Raw genomic sequence first — 11,320 nt, forward strand, 5'->3', positions numbered from 1 at the left:
TACATTAATAAAAAATAAATAAATAAAAACAAAATAAAATGTGAATTGATGTCTTTAAAAAAAAAAGTTTGGCCATGGTCACAGTGTTTACCTGCAGCCCACTAAGCCTGCCTAGCTCTTCGGACCTCATCCAAAGGGATCGATTAGGATACTCATTCAAAGGAAAGAACATTTGTGTGCTGAAGGTTAGGAACAAAACAATTTTCAGGAATAAGATCTGCTTGCATTTTTTAGTCATCAAAAAAGAAAACTAAATAGGTCTCGAGTTTCTTTTCTGATCAGTTGCATGTTCATTCTGTTCAAGACGCTATCTCCCTCAGTGTCAATGGACTTCATTTCTCATTATTTAAAAAAAAATTTTTTTAATATTTTATTTATTCATTTGACAGAGAGAGAGAGAACAAAAAAGGGAACATAAGCAGGGGGGTGTGGGAGAGGGAGAAGCAGGCTTTCTGTTGAGCAGGGAGCCCTATGTGGGCTCGATCCCAGGATCCTGGGACCATGACCGGAGCCAAAAGCAGATGCTTAACGAACTGAGCCACCCAGACACCCTTCATTCCTCATCATAACAACTCATTTCTTCTTTGCTCTTTTCACTGATTCAGTGTGTGAAATAGTTTTCACGTTGCCTTGTGAAGAAAGAAACAGCATGTCCTTATGCTCTGTTAGCATTTGGAGAAATGCCTACACAATCTCTAATTTCTCGAAATGAGCAATTCTGAGACTCAGTCCCTATGTAAGTGCACTGAAGGGAGATATGTGTTCATGATCTGATCACCTTCCTTATTTTCTTTGTCCAGCCCAGCAGCGTAGAGCTGAAGACCTGCGTGGGGCAGCATGAAATGCTTCTCCCGGGAAGAGCATGGCTCAGAGGTCTGTCGCCTGTGAGCATTTGTGATAGTATCAGAACTCTGCCCCTGGACTTCACACCCTGCCTTAAGAGCCTGCCAGTGGAGGTAGGAAGGAGGACACAATGCTCACAACGGGGCTGATGTAACAGAGGCTGTTGAGGAAAGACTTCCTGTGGGCTAAGCATGCCTCGTCCATCTTCTTGCTCTCACACCATGATCCCATTCTCCAGGTCATGTTGTTCTGGGAACGTAAATAAACAGATTAGAAGGCAAGGGCATTTGACGAACTGATAATCAGCGGGTCAACTTGACCATGAGTTCCTTGAGCTTGGGTTCTTCATCTTAATCTCAGTTTTATTTCTGCAGACCAAAACACTGGAATGCTCACTGACCATTTCTGGGTAGTCCTTAAACAGACTTCAAGACTGAAGGGAGCAAGAGGCAGCTCAGACTACCAGTGAAGCCAAAGTCCTGGTCCTTTCCAAGGGAATATTGGATTTTCTCGGAGATGAGTCTGAGCGACGGACTATACATGTGTTCCATCTGGACCATCTTGTCATCAAACTGGCAGCGCTGTGAGTCTTGAAGACTACCCGGGCATACTTTTCAGAGTCCTCAGAATGTTTACTATCGGTGCTGCTCAATCTTCATTTTTCTGGAGTAACTCTTCTAGTCTCTGAAATCAAATGACCCAAAACAGACTGGAATTATTCAGGGAAGCCAAAAGATTAGCACCTGTCCACAACGATGGAGGGTTCTCCTCAGGCCGACAACAGGAAGACCCCTGTTCGACAGCCTCCCCTTTACTCAGAGTGACTGAATGTATTTGTAAATCTGTGTCCCTTCCTTAAGTTTGCAACTTCCCTTCTCAAAATGGAAACTTATTTGGAAATCTTTTGCTCATTTAAAAGCTTTTTGACGGGGCACCTGGGTGGCTCAGTGGGTTAAAGCCTCTGCTTTCGGCTCAGGTCATGATCCCAGGGTCCTGGGATCGAGCCCCACATCGGGCTCTCTGCTCAGCAGGGAGCCTGCTTCCCCCTTTCTCTCTGCCTGCCTCTCTGCCTACTTGTGATCTCTGTCTGTCAAATAAATAAATAAAATCTTTAAAAAAAAAAAGCTTTTTGACAATAAAAATACATATAAATAATATGTCATGTGGGAATGACTGCACTCGTGATCTACCTTTCTATGAACTCAATTTATTCCTTTCAAAAAGATAAACTCTGACTTTATATAGCAACACCATTGGTACATATTCAGGGTGTTTGCCATCCCTTTGCAAATTATATTCGTTGGTATTCTCCCCCTGTCCCCAGTCATAGTCTGTAAGGCGTACAGTACAAGTGCATAACTGTACTGTTGGCCTACTCTTTGTGTATGGTGGACATGGAGTGTCCAGAAAATGGAGAGTAAGTAGAAACTCTAAAGGCCTGGGTGGCTCAGTTGGTTAAGCATCTGCCTTTGGCTCAGGTCATGATCCCAGGTCCTGGCATCCAGTCCCGCCTTGGGCTCCTTGCTCAGCCTGCTTCTCCCTCTGCCTGCCGCTCCCACTGCTTGTGTGCTCTCTCTCTCTCCCTGACAGATTAACAAATAAAATCTTGAGGCGGGGGGGGGGGGGGGGGGAAGAAACTCTAAAGGTGTATCATCTCACATTTTGTAGCCTATCTGATGATTCTAATTTTATAAGTTTATTTTCAGAAGCCAGGGAAAAATATTTGCACTGAAAGCCCAATCATAAATACCTCTTCTCCTTTCCAGATAGCACAGAAAATTCTAAAACAAAGATTTATGTTTCCTGACTCTTGGCAGAGCCCTAGCTGCTTCAGGATTGAGAGAGAAGGTCTACAGAAAACACATAAGTCATTTATTAAAATCTTGAGCTGAGACAGTCCCTTGTAGGAGAAAGCTCAGTGGTTTTAAGTACATGCTTGGGAGCTGGACAGTGGGATGGCAAGACCCAAGTCCATTTGCTGACTGTGCAATCTTGGACAAGCTGTTAACCTCACTACCAGCCCTTGGTGCCTTCCTTTGTAAAAATCCTCTGTAAAGATGCACTTTAGTAGAGTGTACAGAATGTAAGTGCTCAATAAAATCAAGGTGGTATTGTTATCCTGACAATTATGACACCACCCAAGTCATGTAAACAGCCAGTCGAGTTTCGGAGACTGTGTAATGATGTTATTCCTCAGACTCATCTGATTTCCTACCAATTAAGTCCGACCTTTGCTTCTCCCTTCTATAAAACACTGGGATAATCATGGTAAATAAAATAGCTTTGTGTTTCTAAAGCCTGATCACACTCATATTCTCATTTGATCTCCACGATAACTCTGTTTACGTAAATGAGGAAAACCTTGTTATCTCCATTTTCTAGGTAAGGGACTGATGGCACAGAGAGGTCAGGTGCCTTGCCCAGCTGATAAAAAGTAGAATGGGACTCAACGCAATATCTTTGTCTCTGGGATGAGTAGAAGGGGCCTTGGCATGAAGGGTCCTCACCCTAGGTCCAGCTCCCGGCCACCATGTTCCCTGGTCTATGCCAGTGATCCAGTTTCGCTGCCATCTTTGGGAGTACGCGGACTGGGAGCATTTCTCCTCCACTGCCTGGAATTCTGGATCCCCAGTCTGCTGCCTTAGCGCTGAAACTTCAGCATCTGGTATCAGCTTCTTATCATGCCCAAGGTTGTACCAGCAAGGGTTAGTGGGACTCATCTGGCCGGGGCATATCACACTGTTTCTACACATATGAACCCTCCTAAATAACATCTTTATCTTCTTTAAATATCAACATGCTCACCAAAGTCAACTTCAAAAAAAAAATATTGTCACAAGGAAACATCAGGCTGGAATGGATGGATAAACGCTGGAGGGGGAGGGTGTGTCTTCTATCAAAGGCCAAAGTAGCTCGAGCCTCCAGGCAGCTAGGCTGGACCCCGGGTGCTGAGGCGATGGATTTAAGCACTTGGCAACCTTCCGCACGAGCACCTGCTATTGTGGGACCATGGCCTTCTGCTCCAGTCCACCAAGTGGGGAAGGGCTCTGCCAAAATGCGTGGCCTAGGGAAACTGAAATGACCTAAGATTACAGAGCCAACCTCGGCTATACACCGGAATCTTAAGGCAAAACTTTTAATAAATACTGATGGCAGATTAATTAAATCAGAATCTTTGAGCCTGAGACCCAGCCACCTGTTTTTTTTTAATACAGCCATATTGATATACATTGTATTATATACACTGTATAATTGGCATACAATAAACTGCACATAGTTAAAGAATTTGATGAGTTTTGACGTAAATATATATCCTGACCCATCACTACAATCAAGATGTTGGACATAGACGTCATCTCCTAAAGTTCCTTCACACCCTTTGTAATCCTTCCCTACCTCCCCCATCCCCCTTACCATGCAAACATGGATCAGCTTTCTGTTGCTATAGATGAATTTATATTTGCTAGAATTTTAATTATATGGAACCATATTGTACCTTCCTTTTCTCTGTCTTCATTAGCTCAAAATTATTTTGAGATTTACCCATGTGGTTATGTGTCTATTCCTTTAAAAAAAAAAAAGATTTTGTTTATTTATCAGAGAGAAGAGCACAAGCAGGGGGAACAGCAGGCTCCCCACTGAGCAAGGACCACCCCCCCACCGCCCAATGCAGGACTCGATCCCAGGACCCCCGGATCATGACCTGAGCCGAAGGCAGACACTTAACCAACTGAGCCACACAGGCGTCCTGTGTCTATTCCTTTTTATTGCTGAACAGTGTTCTGCTCTGAGATATACCATGGCTTGTTGATCTATTCACTTGTCTCAAAACATCTGTTTCCAGTTTCGGACTATTACAAATAAAGTTACTCTAAATACATATGTGCAAGTCTTTGTCTGGGCATAGGATTTCTTTTTCTTGGATAAACAGCTCAGAGCGGAATGACTGAATCACGTGGCAAGTCTATGTTTAGCGTTTTAAGAGTCTGCTGAACAGATTTGCAAAGTGGTTGTACCATTTTATATTTCCACCAGCAGAACAGAAGAGTTCCAGTGGCTCTACATCCTCTCCATTCTTGTTGGTGTGGGTGGGTAAGACATCCCACCAGTAATTTAATTTGCATTTTCCTAATAACTGATGGTGTTAAACATCTTTTCATGTGCTTCCCCCACCTTCTTTGACATTAGGTATATCTTTTTTGGAGAAGTGTCCGTTCAAATCTTTAGAGACGGGACCTAAACATCAATTAAAAATAAATAAAATCTCCCCGGTGATTCTAAATATTTAGCCAGGGTTAAGCACTACTGTCTTAACTGGAAAATGGAGTGAAAACTTCTCATTTAATCATGTGGGGCCTGAAATCTAGAAAGAGATTGCGTTACTTGTAGAGCAAAACAATGAAATCACTCTTAACATTATTGTGGCCACTAGGGACCGATCCTTCACTAATGTGCTTCCATAAGTTGGACAACGTATCTATCTGAGCTAAGACTTACTGGTCCATGCCTCAACCTGATCATTGACCATCTCACTTACTTATCTATTTTGTTCTATAATAAAAATTGGAGGACGTGATTGATTTTGAATTTGCGACAGTCTTATGACTATGGTGACAAGGGAGGGGAAATGGTCTCGGGACTTCCACATCTAGTGTTGACTATACGACTCTAGAGGGCTCCATTCACATAGACTATGGTGTGAAAGGCATCCCTAGAGTTGTTCAGTGCACAGTCTGTACAACCCTATAGGGTGACCTTAAATTCTAAGAGCTGGATCTTACCTTTAGCTGTGCAATCATAGCAAAGTCTGTTGAATCTCTGAATTTTGGGTTGAAATCTATAAAATTGGGATAATTCATGCTCACAGCATAGATATGAATGAAATGAGTTCATGTTAGGGATTAGCAACCCCAAGTGGCTATGGGAGCTAAGCAAGTAACTTAAATGAGTAAAGCAGGTCAGGTCAGGGACACCTGGGTGCTCAGTGGGTTAAGCGGCCGCCTTCAGCTCAGGTCATGATCCCAGGGTCCTGGGATGGCGAGTCCCACATCTGGCTCCTTACGCAGCAGGGAGCCTGCTTCTCTCCCTGCCTGCATCTCCCCCTTACTGGTAGCCTCTCTGACAAAAAATAATAAACAAAATTTTTTTAAAAAAGGGTCAGGTCAGAGAGGTGAGAAAGACATGAAGGGGTTCCTGACAAACTGTCTGCTCAGCTTGAGCCGATTACAGCCTTGCAAAAATGCTGGCATGCAGCGACCAGAGCTTCCGTTTCTTAAAAAAAGTCAAAACCCAAAATATCTGTGGTCAAAAGTGGTCCAGAGATGAATGTGAAAGGGCTCTCTGAATCACACCACCTTATGTATTTATAGGGCGTCACTGTATGGCTTAACTCAAGCTGTGGGTCAGTCTGGCGTTTATCTTGCCCCCCCCCCCTCAGCATTACAGGCAACCCGACCTACGAAGCCAGGTCATGATTCAAAGTCTGTATGGTTGGAATGGGATTGAAAAAGAGGTGGTAGGTCAGTTGAGACTTAATGGCACTAAGCTAAAATAACCTGGTATGTTCATTTCACAGGGCAGGTGATGGATTACAGTTGGAACTATTCCAAGTGCAAGTTGCCAAGCCTTGCTCTCCTGTGGCTAGTACTCATTCTGGGCATGGTCAGTGTCTGTCACAGTGACCTTTCTTTCTCTGCCATTCCAGGGCTGATCAATTCCTTCTCTGCTGGAAACACCTTTTCTGTGTCTTAATGCACTCAGTTGGATTATAAAGTTGCCGTGCGGGGAGTGACTCCCAGTGACTCGTACCAGCTCAGAAGTGCTGATCACACGCATCTCCTCCCCATTCTGCTTCCAGTGATGTCACCCTGACAGCTGGAAATTAGCCAAGGTGCGTGAATTTATACTAAAGAAACTAGAAAATGTTATAAATCAGGTTTATCCTTCCCATATCCACTAACTAGCACACCCCCAGTTATGAGGGTCACAGACCCTGCAGCTTCTTACCTCTTCCACGTGTATGTTTCTCCTTTGATCCGTTATGGGCCGATCTTCTAGTTGACACATAGCAATTTGCTGGCATTATTTCTAAGATCTTAGAGAGGACCTCACTTTGTCCTCAACCTTTCCATTAAAGGAAGGGCTCGCTTGGGCCAGACTCTGACCCCACGGGAACCTGATCTAAGACAGGGGTTTCCCATCACACCCCTCACCTATCAAAACAATTCCTGTGTGTAGACATCACCCCAGCTGGTAGGAAGGATTTCGTGAGATCATTTATTCTAACCAGTTAGTATTGCCACGGTGTGCTAACTCTCCTTGGGCTCTTTGTATCTTTACAGGAAACAGAGACAGCCCAAGGGAAGAGACTCAAGGGGTGAGATCCCCCCACACCGGGCAGCGATCAAGGAGTTCTATGACGTTCTTACATGCTCTCGGGTTGGCTTCCAACTCGGACTAACCCTGCCAATTAATTTTGTGAGTCTGGGAAGAAGAAATGCTAATAATAATAATAATAATAACAGATGATGAGATGATGGTTCACTATCCTTCACGGTAATGTCCCAGGGAATTTTTCTGACTTTTGGTAACCCTCAAATAGAAGCAATAAACTAATAAAACTTGATTGGGATCTCTGTGACTCAGTGAGAGAAAATTCCTGTTGAAAAGCAAAGATTTATTACCTGCAACTTGGCAAGGCCTGATGGATGGCTCTGTCCCTCCCTTCTCATTTTGCAGTGACATCCAGAAAAAATACAGTAGCCCTGAGGAAGTGCATTCAGGTGTCATTACTTCTGGAGGCAGTGAACAGGTTACCCCTGGATCTGCCTAATCAACAAATATGTTAGGGAAATACACATGTGAGAGAGGCTCCAGACACACAATCCTGGAAGCTGTGGTCTAGTATTCTTGCGGATGGGTGACTCAGTGGCAGGCCAGGGCTGGCCTTCCGTTTGTAGGCTGGTCTGGGCGGCTTCTGTCCTCTCTGAGAGGCTCCCCTGTGGCTTTTCACTCTCTGGCATGTTTCTTGCTCATCAGCTCTATTGTTATGTGACTCATGGAATGTCTTCTTTTCAACACCTAATATCCCAGGGACTCTACTGACTCAGACATGAGGAAAAGGCATGAGCTGTGTACCGAGCAGTTCTACGGAAGATGAGATTTATTGGTTTTGAGAAAACAGACTTAAGGAAAGATAAGAGGCAGAGAATCCTAAGGACTTTAAATCCAGACCCTTCCCAGGATATTATGTTCAATGTTTTGCTGAACACAGTCTTTGGCTAAACCACTTTTACTTTCCAGAAATCTGTTTTAATTTTCATTTATATCTACTCGTTTTAAAATATGAACTATGCATCGGTTTTGGAGGGAATAGAATCCACACTTGGGCCTCCTATAATAATAAACCTTTGATACTTTATAGTTTACAAAGCTTATAATCTCATTTGATTCTTACAGAAACCCTATGAGGTTGATATCTTTATTTGGAGAATTTCCCCAAAAAATGTCATAGGAGCACAAAGACTTGAACCCAGGTCTATAGAATCCAGACTGCCAGGCTAAAAAACAAATAAAACAACACACCAACACACCAAAAAAATCCCAAACTCATTCCATAGCTCTTTATGGAAGCACTTTAGTGCAGAACTCATAGCAAACTTGATCTTGAACTCCTTTTCCCTCCCAAAGATGCCCCAAATTCTGGGAGCTCTTGTTAGGACATGGCCTTTCCTGTAGCAGTGAGTCTCTAGGTAGTGATGTTCCAGATCGGGGTAGCATTATTCAATACAGTCCTGCATGCAACTTTTCTCTACACCCATGAGGTTAAAAAAAAAAGTTTTTTATGGAATATTGGTCCATCTTAGTTAGTGTGTCCTTTTCCTACCCAAAAAAGAATAAAATACTCCTTAAGATGCCAGCAGCCCTAGACTCCTACCTTAAAAGTCTAGTTAACTGTGCCGTCTAGCACTCTAGTCCACAGAATGTCTGGGAAGGTTGGAGGAATCCCTGTAGGTGAAAGTACTTTTGCAAACTCTAGGGTTCTGGTAAGTGGATCTACCATTTTCAGATGAAAAAGAAGCCAGTAAACTTTTTCAGATAGGCGAGGCATATGCAAAATTATACATGTATTTAGGAAAGGTTTACTGACTTGCAAAAGAATCTTAATGAGTGCTGGTTCAAGGCATCACTCTGCCCCACCACCAAATCACTGCATTTATTCTCAAAGCCCTTTGCATGAAGCAAGAATTGTGTTTTTCTATGCTTTTAAAGGCATGTCAGTTTAACTCTGGTCAGTTGCATGAGCGAAAGCCCCCTTTTTAGCCTTGTAAACTTCTCCCCCATTACCCAGGAGCCTTCTGGTATGCTCAGGAAGTAGGGTTCCTCTTGGTGGGGGCTGTCTGAGCAACAGTCCAGAGCGAAGGGGCTCTGGGTTAGAAAAGTGATATTTCAGGAGGTAGAACTATGTAAAGATAAAAAGAAGTGAGGCTGGTCCTGCAGTGTGGAATCTTGGAAACACGGAAAGTACTTCATACGTGTATCAGTTGGAGCAGAAAGCAGAGAAGGGTGGAAAGATGCCCAAGTAGGTGGTCAAAAGGAGTGGAACTCATCAGTGAAAAGGGTTAGTTCAAGGGCCCAGTCCATATGCTCTAAGCATCAGCTGGTATGACTCTTTTTTAATGTTTGACCCAGAGGGATCCATGAAGTGAGCCAACTGACGACAAAAAGAATAAGCAGACCTCTTATCATTTCTCAGTTAATGATCAAAATTATCTTTTGGTTCATCCGATGAGTATGGATTCTTCTTTATAGAAATAATCTATTTTGAAAGGTATGCGATCTTCAGAGTTAACATCCAGAGTCCGAACGTGCTGTCAGCATCTGCTCTGGATGAAGGTATTAAAGATCAGCTTGTCTTTGGGCACTAATTCCCGATGCCTTAACTCACAAGAGGCTGAAGAATAAAGAAGAGTGACTATTTACCGTAAGGGCTATCATGCTTTCCAGTCACTGAAATGTACATACTCTCTGTGTACTTACCTCCCTTCCAAGAACAGGTTCTTGGGAAGCTGAGCCTGTTATAAAACCATGGACGTGGCAAGGAAGGGGGCTGGAGAGAAAACTCCTCTCATCCAGTGTCCAGATATGCTCATGCCCTACTTCTGGTCCAGCCTCACCTCTTTCTCCAGATACTCTGACACCAGATGCTCTGGATGCCTTCACTTTCATTCATGACCTCAACTCCCAGACTGTACTTCAATGCCAGGCTTTCCAGCTGTGATCTAGAACTATCCTGACCTCTAAGGCAACTTCTGGGTAATTTCATCCAAAAACATGGCTGTTATTACCAACAATAGCTGTACCAACAAGAATCAACCTTTACTGAGCACTTCACGTGTGATAGCCATGTAACGAACCCTCACTGTCTTCATTAATTCACTGAATTCCCGTAACCACCCTCTGAGGATGATACTGATAATTAGCCCCATTTCACAGAGGAGGAAGCCGAGGATTTGGGTGGTAACTTGTCCAATACCACAGTCATTAAAGGGTGAGGCCATTTAGGATTCCTTCACGGATTCTGAATCACATAGAAAATTACAAGTTTTGAGCCTTGTAAGTTTTTTTGAGCCTTACAAGTTTTGACTCCACAGTCTGGGCTCAACCACTAAATACTCCCTCCAGAAGTGACCTTGACCCACCTCTCCAGAGCGTCTGGCTGTGGACTCCTACACACTGAACACAGCCAACGAATGAGAGTCATCGTGAGGGATTTCGTTGTTGAAATTTAAGCTTAACAATAATTAGTTTGGAGTTTAGTTATTAGAAAGCAAGCCATGATCTGGGGGAAATTACCTACAGAAAGAGACAGGGAAAAGTCTGAGAACGTATGAAAGTCAAGCAGTACATGCTGTGTGGCTCCTGGTGTAACATTTTGAAAAAACATATATTATGTGGTGAGCTCAGGTGAAATGCTGAAGAAGACACAGTCACACCTCAGACCCTGCCCAAATGGGAAGACAGCCAAGAAGTACCTACACCCCAGATGGGACACCTTACCAAAGGCCACAGAGAAGCCTGGTTCACCCAGAGACTGTTAATTATTTCTCATGTTGTAGGGGTTTCCTAATGAATAAACCAAAAAATAAGTGTCTTTGTAATTTTCTTTGTGATTCAGAACTGGTGGAATAAGACTTTAGTGTTTATTTCAGGAGGACATATCACAAATACCTAGTGTCCCAAATAGCTTTTCAGAGGAAAGAACATTGAACAGTAGTTCAGGCTTCTTTCACTGATCTAACCTTCTCGTTTGATTCCAAAAACTTTTTAAAGATTTTATTTATTTGAGAGAGAGAGAGAGAGAGAGAGAGAGCATGTGCATGCACAAGTTGGAGAGGGGGAGAGAGCAGATGGAGAAGCAGGCTCTCCGCTGAGCAAGGAGCCTGTTGTGGGGCTCAAGCCCAGGACCCTGAGATCA

The sequence above is a fragment of the Mustela putorius genome, unplaced genomic scaffold (assembly GCF_011764305.1).
Source record: "Mustela putorius furo isolate JIRA1106 unplaced genomic scaffold, ASM1176430v1.1 tig00001069_pilon_pilon_pilon, whole genome shotgun sequence".
In the NCBI taxonomy this organism is placed as follows: domain Eukaryota; kingdom Metazoa; phylum Chordata; class Mammalia; order Carnivora; family Mustelidae; genus Mustela; species Mustela putorius.